The sequence below is a fragment of the Acomys russatus genome, chromosome 6 (genome assembly GCF_903995435.1).
Source record: "Acomys russatus chromosome 6, mAcoRus1.1, whole genome shotgun sequence".
NCBI classification, from domain to species: Eukaryota; Metazoa; Chordata; class Mammalia; order Rodentia; family Muridae; genus Acomys; species Acomys russatus.
In genome coordinates, this window is record NC_067142.1 from 1247068 (window position 1) to 1258849 (window position 11782).

Sequence of the window (11782 nt, forward strand, 5' to 3'; positions counted from 1 at the left end):
TCTCTGGTATTGTGTGGATGTTTTTTATATAGTTGGACTTCAGTTTTACGCAGGGTGATAAATATGGATATATTTGCATTTTTAAGTATGTGTACAACCAGTTAGATTAGGACCATTTGTTGAAGGTACTATCATTTTTCCATTGTATAAATTTGGCTTTTTTTGTCAAAAATCAAGTGTCTGTATGTATATGGATTTATTTCTGGGTCTTTAATTCAATTCTGTTGATCAATCAGCCTAATTCTATGCCATTACCATGCCATTTTATTACTTTTGCTCTAGAGTACAACTTGAGATCAGGGATGTTGATTCATTGAGGAGATCTTTTATTTTACAGGAATTTGGTTTTGCTTTTGTTTTTCCCTATGAAGTTGAGAATTGATCTTTCAAATTCTGTAAAGACTTGTTTATATTTTGATAGGGATTGCATTGAATTTGTAGCTTGCTTTTGGTAAGATGGCCATTTTTACTATGTTGCTCCTCCCAATTAATGATCTTGGGATATGTTTTCATCTTCTAATATCATCTTCAACTTCTTTCTTCAGATATTTAAATTTTTTTCATACGAATGTTTCATTTGCTTGGTTAGAGTTACAACAAGATACTTTATATTATTTGTACCTATTGTGAAGGATGTAGCTTGCCTATTTCCTTTCTCAGTCCATTTGTTATATGTAATGAGGGCTACTAATTTTTTAAATTAATAATGTATCTTGCCACTTTGTTGAAAGTGTTTATCAGCTGTAGGAATTCTCTGATGGAATTTTGGGGCTCACTATGTACACTATCATGTCATATGCAAATAGAGATATTTTAACATCTTCCTTTTTGGTATGGATCCCCTTGATCTCCTTTACTTGTGTTACCTAGAAATTCACATACTCAGGTGTGGAAAGAATAGGCAGCCTTGTGTAGTCCATAATTTTAGTAGAATTTCTTAGAGTTTCTCTCTATTTAATCTGATGTTAGATATCTGCTTTTTGCTTATAACCTTTATTATATTTAGGTGTGCGTCTTGTATCCCTGATCTCTCCAAGACATTAAACATGGTTATTTACTACCGTGTACTCCTCTGGATAGGTTTGCTTATTTTTTCTGAAGCTTTCATATACAGAGACTTGTTCAGTTTTTATGAGTGTGTAGACATTTTGTTATTTCTGTTGCTGTTTCAGTCCAACTTTAAGATTATATGATAAAGAACAATGGGTTAATTCAATTTTATTCCATTGCTTTTGGTTTGTTTCAAGACTGACTATAGAGTGCGTGTGCGTAGTGTGAACTCTCTGTATGGAACGTGGCAGAGCGGTTGTTGTGGGCGGTGCAGCTGCTGCAGCGCCTCCTGGCCTCGAGGACCGTGTCAGAAAGCAGCTGAGATACCAGAGAGCTATTGCTGATTGTGAAAACATAAGGAGACGAACCCAGAGATGTGTAGAAGACGCCAAGATATTTGGAATCCAGAACTTCTGTAAGGACTTGGTGGAGGTGGCAGACATTTTGGAGAAGACTGCCGAGTGCTTCTCAGAAGGAGCCGAGCCCGAGGACCACAAGCTTACTCTGGAAAAAGTCTTCCAAGGGCTGTCCCTTTTAGAAGCGTAGGTAAAAAGCGTGTTAGGCAAGCATGGCCTAGAGAAGATGGCACGCACTGGTGACAAATACAACCCTCATGACCATGAACTCATCTGTCACATGCCAGCAGTTGTTGGGGTGCAGCCTGGCACCGTGGCATTAGTTCGTCAGGATGGCTACAAACTTCATGGCCTCATCATTAGACTTACGCAAGTGGAAGTACAATGGAGTCTCAGAGAAGGCTATGAACAGGTCTCCAGGAACTAATTACTCTTCCAGAACGCAGGCGCCTATGTCTCCTTTATTTATTACGCTGGTTTGTATTATACTTGAGGTCCTTCATGTGCTCTACTTTGGATTTAGTCATATTGGCTTTATCTGAACAGCGTCTTATTGGGTTTAAGTGACGTGTTTTGGTCTCATCAGGAGTCTTGCCACTAGGCTTTTTAACAATGTGATGAGTGTCCTATGGCCTTCATCAAAATGTTTATAAAAATCATTTAAATTGGTACTCTGATGACTGAATCCAAAATTTTCTTAACTATTTTATCTATTTACTAGAATTAATACAGCACCTTGTATCTTGTATTTTATGGGGAAAAGAGATGGTAAGGATTGGTTTGACATTTAGCTACTTTGGTAACAATGCTTTACCCTTGTATAAATTTAGGTAATTTGGATTGACATATATACAGAGAGGGTTTTCGAGGCTCTTTTTTTTTTTTTTTTTTTAATTTTACTTTTCATTTAGTCTTTTTATTGTGCTTGTATTCCCTCCTAGGGATCACACTTGCATCGTTTCATGGCCGACCCTTTCTGGTCCCGGTTCGGAAGGGGTAAAGGGTCAAGCCAGTCTTTCTTTTTTGTTGTTGGTAAGGGGTATAAGTTTTAAACTGGTCTCAAGTCTGTGAACAGGCAAGCCCTGGCTTCCTCTACAACACAATACACTCCCAGGGAGACCAAAGCCTCCATACATCTCAAGTTCGAGAGACAGACATAGAATGCCAGGCATGATGGCTGAAACAGAGTGTTAAGGTGGATGGTTTTTCTTTTGTTTTTTTTTTTGTTTTTTTGTTTTTTTTTTTTTTGCAACATATAATTTATACAAAACTAAAGCTGTTACCTCCCTTGTGTGGACTTGGAATGAACTGGGCCACCCTCCTTTCTGGATCAGGATGTGGAGTTGCTTTGGAGAAGACAAGGAATTTCTTATAGCACCAATACAATCAAAGTCCTCAGACACATCTTAAAAGTTCAGGAAGGCTTACCCCAAGCAGCTGCTGTCAGCTTCACCATTACAGTTTTTTAAATCCTGAGTCAAAAGCACCCAAAAGAAAATTACATTTATAACTGACATAAAGAACAAAGTTGTCTTTTTTTCCTTTTTCTGTACATGCTTTATCAAGAAAGGGTGTAACGCAGCTCACTCACTGTCCATCTAGAATCATTTTGGCAATAAATGGCATAGGGGCCCTATTCTTTGTTTTCCTCCTTGCTGAGCTGTATCTGCTGGAAGGTGGACAGCAAAGCCAAAATGCAGCTTCCCATCCACACAAAGTACTTGGACTCTGGTTGATCTTCATGGTACTGGGAACCAGAGCAGTGATCTTTATACTGTTAGTCACCTGGGCATGTGGAAGTACCACCAGACAGCCCAGTGCTAGCATAGAGGTCTATCGCACTTGATGGAATTGAAGGTAAGTTCATGAATGCCATAGTATTCCACACCTAGAAAGGAAGGCTGGGAGAGCACCTAGGGGCAGCAGAATTGGTAGTTTCCAGTAGTGATGACCTGGCCACCAGGTAGCTCTTCTCCAGGGAGAAGCATGCATATCTTACTGGAAGTCCGGGACAACATAGCACATCTTCTCCTTAATGTTACGATTGATTTCCCACTCGGCTATAGTGAGGCTGTAGCCACACTTGCTTAGGAGGTTCACGAGTCATCTGTAAGGTCTTGTCCAGTTGGATCCAGAGTCAGGAGGGTATAGGGGAAACATAGTCCCTGAACATGGGCACAGTGTGGGTGACCTCATCTCCAGAGTCCATCATGATGCAGATGATACCATCAGAGTTGTACAGGCAGCACAGCCTTGGTGACTGAGTGCTGATGGTCTGGAACATGATCTGGGTCATCTTGTCATGATTGGCTTGGGGTTCAGGGAGCCTTAGTAAGCTGCACCAAGTGCACTTCGAGGGCCACACTGGCTAATTGTCTAAGGTGTGGTATTGTCTTTGTCATCCAAGTTGGTGGTAATACCATCCTGCGTGGGTCAGGATGTTTCTCTTGCTCTAGACCTTGTCACACATGTAGGAGACCTGGTCAGTGCCCACCATCACACCCCAGTGTGTTGGACAACCCACTATGGAACCAGGAGATGGCCTCAGAAGCATCCACACCTGTGATGTCAGCCTTGTTGGGGCCAGTGCAGCAATAATATCTGCTTTCATGGCAAATGGTGGCAGGTGGGGACCCAGTAGTGAAGGAGCTGAAAGAGGCTGGTGCTCACCAGGTGAACATGAATACTACTGAGCTTCTTGCTTATAATCAAGGAGTTATTTTTCAGCCTCTTGGGTATGAAGTAATTTTAGACATGCAGACAGCACCAACAGCAAATGACTCGAAAATAGGTAATTACCTACAATGGCTGGTTCCACCAACCCTGGCTCATAGCCTTTGTCAGATTTTCCCTGAAGTCCTATATTAGAGTATATGGGAGAAGAAAGACAAAAATGCCAGACTCCCATTACTTCCCTGTTTAATAATGCTTGAGATGTGTCCCCCACCTCCATAGTAGGGACAGACACGTTACCTCCCAGAACATTAAGATTTGTGTTTTTAGAGCACTGGGGATGGAATGCAGGGTCTCATGAATACTGGGTAAGCATTGCACTGAGATACACTCCCAGCCCCGATAGGCTTTGCTTCCTAGTTTTTTTATCCACCTAAAGCCATATTGTATGAACATCTAATCTTCTATGTATTAACCTTGTAAATTTTATGAGCCTGTTTAATTTTGTCTTAATAACTGATGATGTATAAATTACTTGTCCAGTAAATAATTTAATGAGTGAATAATACATAAGGTAAACTTTAAAAAGGTTTACAATAAGAAGGCTTACTGCTGGGCACAATGGCACATGCCTGTAATCTCAACACTCTGGGAGGGAGAGGCAGGCAGATCTCTGAGTTTGAGGCCAGCCTGGTCTATAAAAGAGTCCAGGAAAACTAGGGCTACACAGAGAAACTCTATCTTGAAAAAAAGAGGTTGTACTGATAAAGGAGAAGATGAGAATAAGAAGTTGGTGTTATAAGCTTACTTAGGAAATACTAAGTTGGATAAGCAAAATTTAGTACTCTGGCTCTTAGCATGCTTCTGCCAGGCAGACAGGATGGCCTATGTTAACAGCTGCCTGGGGAAAGCGGTACAGGTCTGTCTTGCTATAACCGTGACAGTGTTTTAAACTTTTAATTTCCCCCAATTGTTCAAACAATTTATGATTTCTGCCTCTGAAATGTGGTTAATGACTCAAAAGTATAACTTGGAGCCAGGAAACTAAGTAGGCTGACAGGGATTTCTGTTCAGGGCTGGTTCCCCATTTTGCATTAGCTAGGAACAGTCATGTCCTAATGCTAAAAGAGCTTTTTCTTCTGTTTTTCAAGACAGGGTTTCTCTGTAGCCTTGGCTGTTCTGGACTCACTTTGTAGATCAGGCTGGCCTCAAACTCACAGCGATCAACCTGCCTCTGCTGAGTTCTGGGATCACAGGTGTGCTCCACTTCACCTGTCTGAGCTGCTCCTTTAGGAATCTTTTTAAGGAGGAGGGACTTCTCCCTGACAAGGCATATTAATTCTATAGCCTTCCCTCACCCTTTCTGCTGCTTCTGAAGCTTAAAAATATAGTCTGTTCTAAGACTAACCTCAAGAGCTAACCCTTCCAGAGTCTTTGTCTGAACTACACAGTAAACTGGCACAAATTGGATTAATGGAAAAACCAAGCTTGACCTGGTGGGGTATACTTTTAATCCTAGCACTTGAGAGGCAGTCATGGGTGGTTCTCTGCAAATTCAAGGCCAGCCTTGTCTGCAAAACAAATCCATCACAGCCAGGGCTATTACACAGAGAAACACTGTCTCAGTTGGGGAAAAAAAAAAACAAACAAACAAAACAAAAAATCTGTTGTATACATAAGTACAAGAGTCCTTAAAAAGCTGAGCCTTGGTGTCAGAAAATTGGTGCTTAGACCACAATCTGTTCTACACAACAGGGCTTCAGTCTAGAAAATGGAAGTGTGGAGGAAACTGGGGAGTAAAGGGTCTTGTACACATTGTCTCAGGGGTGCTTGGATACAGAAAATTTTGCCAGTGTAGCTTTCTTTTTACTTGTGTATTAAAAAAGCAAAAAAGTCAAAAAAAAAAAAAAAAAAAAAAAAAAAAAGACTGACTATATGATAGATTTTAGAGAAGATTCCATTCTGTGCTTAGAAGAAGGTGTATTATTTTGTGTTTGGATGGAAAGTTCTGTATATATCTAATACATCCATTTGATTCATGATATCTGTTAGATTATTTCTCTGTTTAGTTTCTATCTCAGTGATGATCTGTCAATTGCTGAAAGTGTGGTGTTGAAGTCTGCAAATATTGATAAGTGGGGATCGATGTGTCATTTAAGATTTAATAATGTTTCTTTTAAAAATGTGGGTGCTCTTGTATTTGAGGCATAGATGTTGAGCAGTCTTCTTGGTGGATCTTTTTCTTTGATGAGAATGAAGCATCATTCCACATCTCTTCTGATTAAATTTGTTTGAAAATCTATTTAATTATATATTAGAATGGTCACTTTTGCTTGTTTCTTGGGTAAGGTTGCTTGGAAAACTGTTTTCCAGTCCTTTGCTTTGATATATTGTTTACTGTTGTTGCTGAGGTGTTTCTTGTATGTAACAAAAGGTTGGGTCCTTTTCCACATGCATTCTGTTAGCATTTCTCTTTTTATTGGAGAATTGAGTCCATTGATGTTGATAGATATTAGTGACCAATGTTTGTTTTTTGTAGTGTTGGTGGTGATAGTGTGTTTGTGCACATGTCTTCTTTTAGTTTTCCTGTTGTGAATTTATCTATATATTGGTTTTCTTGGGTGAAGTTGATGTTGTGGGTTGGAGTTTTCTTTTTAGTATTTTCTGTGGAGCTGGGTTGAAAAACGATTTTCCAGTCCTTTACTCTGGAGTGATGTCTATGTTCGTTGCTGAGGTATCTTTCTTGTATGCAGCACAATACTGTGTCCTGGTTAAGCATCTTTTTATTGGAGAGTTGAGTCCATTGATTTTGAGAGATATTGATGAGCAATGATTGTTATTATCTTTTATTATGATGATGGAGATTATTGTGTGTCTGTGTGATTGTCTTGTTTTTATTTTTATAGGTATTTGTATCCTGTATATTTTCATGTGTAGTTATCTTTTGTATGTTGGATATTTCAATCTAAAATCATAAACAGGGGTGGGATTGTGCATGGATATTGTTTAAATTTGGTTTTGTCATGTAATACCATGGTTTGTTTCTATATCTATGGTGACTGAATTGTTTTTTGGGTATATTGCTCTGGGCTGTCAACTGTGGTCACTTAGATTTTGCAAGAAATCTGTCCAAGCCCTTCTAGGTTTTAGAGTCTGTTGAGAAGCCATATGTGATTTTGATAGGTCACTTTTTCCCCAGCAGCTTTTAATAATCTTTCTTTGTTCAGTAAAATTAGTGTTTCAATTTTTATGTGGAGTGAGTATTTTTTCTTTCTAACATATTTGGTATTCTGTAAGCCTCTTGTATGTGTAAAGTCATCTCTTTAGATTGGAGACATTTTCTTCTATTATTTTGTTGCAAATATTTCCTAGACCTGGGAGCTGGAAATCTTCTATTCCTATTTTTCTTAGGTTTAATCTGTTCATGGACTCCATGATTTATTGGATGTTTCATTTTTTATTTAAATTTATTTCTTTTAAAATTCATTACTTTACATGTAAATTTTAGTCATCATCCTTGTCTGCGCCAGGTCTCACAATTCCTCCCTCCCCTCCCCCATATCCATCTCATAGTCCTCAGAGAGAGGGAGCCTTTCTCCCATATCACCTGACCCTATCCTACCAAGTCTCATCAGGAATTCCTGCATCCTCTTCTTTTGTGGCCTGGTAAGGCAACTTGCCAGGAGAAAGTGACTAAAGAGCACGCAATAGAGCCCATTGCAGGGACAGCCCTTGTTCACAATACTAGGGCACCCCTATGGACACTAAGCTGCCTATTGGCTACACCTGAGCATGGGGCCTAGGTCTTCCTGATGCACTGTCTTTATTTAGTGCATTGATTTATATCAGTCCCCCTTGATGCAGATTTAATGACTCTGTTGATCTTATTGTTGAGCTCCTGTCCTCTCTGGGTCATTCTATCTCTCTACTCTTCCATAAGACTCTCTGCTCTTCGTCCAAAATTTGGCTGAGACTCAGCTTCTGCTTTAATGCCATTCTGGGTAGAGTCTTACAGAGGACCGCTATGATAGGCTCCTGTCCTGTTCCCTCCCTTCAATAGCTTTCAGTTCTATTTTCCCTTCTGAATGAGAATTAAGCACCCTCCCTAGTTTCTTCCTTTTTACTTAACTTCTCAGGTCTGTAATATGGTTATCCTGAAGTATATCGCTAATAACCACTTATAAGTGAGTATATACCGTATGTGTCCTTCTGGTTCTGGGTTACTTAACTCAGGAAGATCATTTCCAATTCCACCCATTTGCCTGCAAATTTTATGATGTCCTTGTTTTTGATAGCTGAAGAATGCAAATTTGTACAACCACTTTCGAAATCAATCTTGTGCTTTTTCAGAAAATTGCGAACAGTTCTACCTCAAGACCTAGTTATACCACGCCTGGGAATATACTCAAAAGATGCTCCACCATACATCAAGGTCATTCGCTAAACTATGTTCATAGTGGTGCTAATTGTAATGGCCAGAATCTCAAAGCAACCTAGATGTCCCTCAACTGAAGAAAGGATTTAAAAACTGTGGTACATCTATGCAGTGGAATATTATTCAGATTTCTTGGATGTTTTGTTTCAGGATATTTTTCAATTTAATATTTTCTTCAGCCATTAAAAACAAGGAAATCTTGAAATTTGCAGTAATGGATGGAACTAGAAAAGATCATCATGCATGAGGTAAGCCAGACCCAGAAAGACATGCACCATATATACTCACTAATAAGCAGATATTAGCCACATAATACAGGATAAGTATACTACAATATTGAGATTGATACATCCACCAAGGATCATCTACGATGTGACCTAGAACCTTAGCTCAGATGTAGTAGCACAGTCTCCTTGTGGATCCCACAATACAGAGAGTAGGGACTACTTCAGACATGGACTCTGGTCACTGAACTTTGATCACTTCCCCTGGCAAGACAGCCTTGCCAGGCTACAGAGGAAGAGATTACAGGTTGTACAGATGAGACTTGTACAGATGAGACTTGATAGACTGAGGTCAGATATTAGAGGAAGTGGGGTCCTCTTTTTGAGGACTAGGGAAGAGAGGGAATAGGGGAAGAAGGATAGGGGCATTGAGAGGGGATAAGAGAGAGGGATACAATTGGGATGTGAAGAATTTAAACTGAAGAACAAGCAGGTAATTTATACTATTACTCTCACTATATTTGGATATCTCTGAGACTGGCTGAGACATGAATGTCTAGGCATAGATAATGCTTCTTGTTGGTGCCAGAACCCTATGAGTTAATATTAGATGCCACTCTTTGTACAGCATGAATGAAGATTTACAGGTGTCTTTTTTTCTGCTCATAGAAAGAGCAGTAAACCATCCCTAATTGTTCCAAGCATCATGCACACTTTATACATTTATAATTTTAGGATAGTATAGTGCTTATGAGACATTTTGTCATCAGAACAAAAGAACCGACACTGACATTGAATCAGAAATGTCAGGAATCATTCCTTTCAGCATGATGGATACTGACATCCTGTATCCTTCATTTTCCATCAAGAGGTGCTTTGGCAGCTCTTTTTCATCAGAAAAACACAGCTCCTAGGACAGCTTTGAAGAAAACTTCTAATCACAATTGATCCAGAATTTCAGACTGTTCCACACAGGACTCTAATTAAACCGGGAATTTCTCAACATCAAGAAACTGACCTGGTATGGTGGTGCATGCCTTTAATCACAGCAACTGGGAGGCAGCGGCAAGTGGATCACTTTGAGATCAAGGCCAGCCAGGACCACAAAGGGAGTTCAAGACAACCAAAGCTAATACAGAGAGACCCTGTCTCAAAAAAAAAAACAAACAAAAAACAAAACAAAACACAAAACAAAAGCAAAAATCTCTAGAAACTGTACCACAAATATTTTTCCTAGCTTGTTTAACTATTTCCACAATTTTATTTGTGCCCCTACAAATTTATTGTTTGCCCAAAATCAGCTGGAAAATATGTAAGACAATAAAGCCTCATTTCCTTTAAGGGTGTTGGGTAGGGTTTTGGTTGATTTCTTGGATAATAGAGGGTTACTTTCAATGGGAGTTGGTTATAATTTATTGGTGTTATTTAAAGAGAAAACAAGGTTGGACTCAGGGATGTCTCTCTTTTCCTTTATCATCTGTTCTTAAATTGGAGGCAGGGTTTTAAAAGCAAGAGAAGGGAACATAGAAATATATAGGGAAGACAAAACGAAAAGTAGATTAATGAATCTACTTCTAAACTTATAGCAATAATTGTCACAAGGTTACTTTTTAACTCACTGGTGTAGAATTTTGTATATAGATGAAAAATAAGTTTAATTTAAGATACAGTAGTATAGAATTCAAACTTAAGGTTACTTATCAGTTATATTATATATGTTTTTACTCTAATATGCAATATTGTACCCATATAACTCAGTTATAACATAAAGTTTACCTCCAATACTTGGAAAGTGCTAGTGCATGATGTTTAGGATAATTAAGTTTTACCAATCATGGTCATATCAATTATTAGTTTATTTTCACAATATTATACATCTTAGGTGCAACAGATGAGTATGATTATATAGAAATAAAGGCAAAAAAGAGTTAGATAAGGTCTTCTAAAATGCTAGAAACATACAGAATATGTCATTTTAAAATATTTTTATTATTGTAAAGATTCATTGAAAATGAAACAGGTTAAATCCTGGCCATACACAGCCTACCTCAAGAGGATAATGAGCATCAAAGAACCTCCTTATGGAGATTGGTTTAAATGTAAGAAACAAACCACTGGAGAAAAATATTCTTGATTCTACCACAGACAAATTCTGCCTAAAAAAAGGCAAGTTTGGAAGCAGGCAGAGTTGATGATAAGCAAGTGCTCAATATTTCCTACCTCACAAATATATTTGTAAGACATATTGGGCCAGAAGGGTGAAGATGATGCTCCAATGTTATAGAGAGTTTTGGTGAATGCTCAGGTAGCAAACTGTCTCTTTCATCTCCTCATTTGGGAAGCTGCTCAACTTCATCCCCTGCATACTATGGTAATTAATTTTATGCCTTCTTAAGCCTCTCCTGGGGTTGAAAACCAGATAGTTTTGCAATTAAGTTTAGTTGATTAGGGATTAAGATGATTTTACGTCTAGATAGATGTTTTAAGTTGATAATGATGAGATGTGGTAGATATTGGTTTTCATTCAGAATTTTAGATGCATCAAGATAGGAGAGATGTTTGCTTCAAGGCTGCCAAATACAAATAGTCAAAACACTAAAAATGTAACATTTATATTTGCTTGTCTCATGGTTCTTCTTGCTGTAGGAAGTTTATTGTATGTATGTGTAATAATATCAATGTATTTGTAAAAAATTAGAAAATATTTAATAAAAAGAAATATTCCACATAAGCCTGGTGAGGTGACATATGCAAAAAAGTGTTCTTTGACAAATGTATCAATTTTTCATTCTTTTATTGTTGAAATATATATTTATATTATTACACAAATATACAATAAGCAAAATAAAGGAAAAGAACCAGAAAGCAATCAGGGATAAATGTAACATTCATAATGTTTTGGCTATTTGTATTTGGCAACCTTGGATAAAATATCTTTCTTGTTTTGGTGAGTCTAAATCTCTGAATGTAAATCAATATTGATCATATCTCATCTCTACCAAATTAAAACATCTATATAGACCTGAAATCATCATAATCCTTAA

At 38.1% G+C, this 11782-nt stretch overlaps 1 pseudogene; it reads left to right on the plus strand.

Annotated features, from left to right (window-relative positions):
* Positions 1-789: 789 nt before the first annotated feature.
* LOC127190897 (grpE protein homolog 2, mitochondrial-like) lies at positions 790-1814 on the plus strand (annotated as a pseudogene).
* The last annotated feature ends 9968 nt before the right edge of the window (positions 1815-11782 follow it).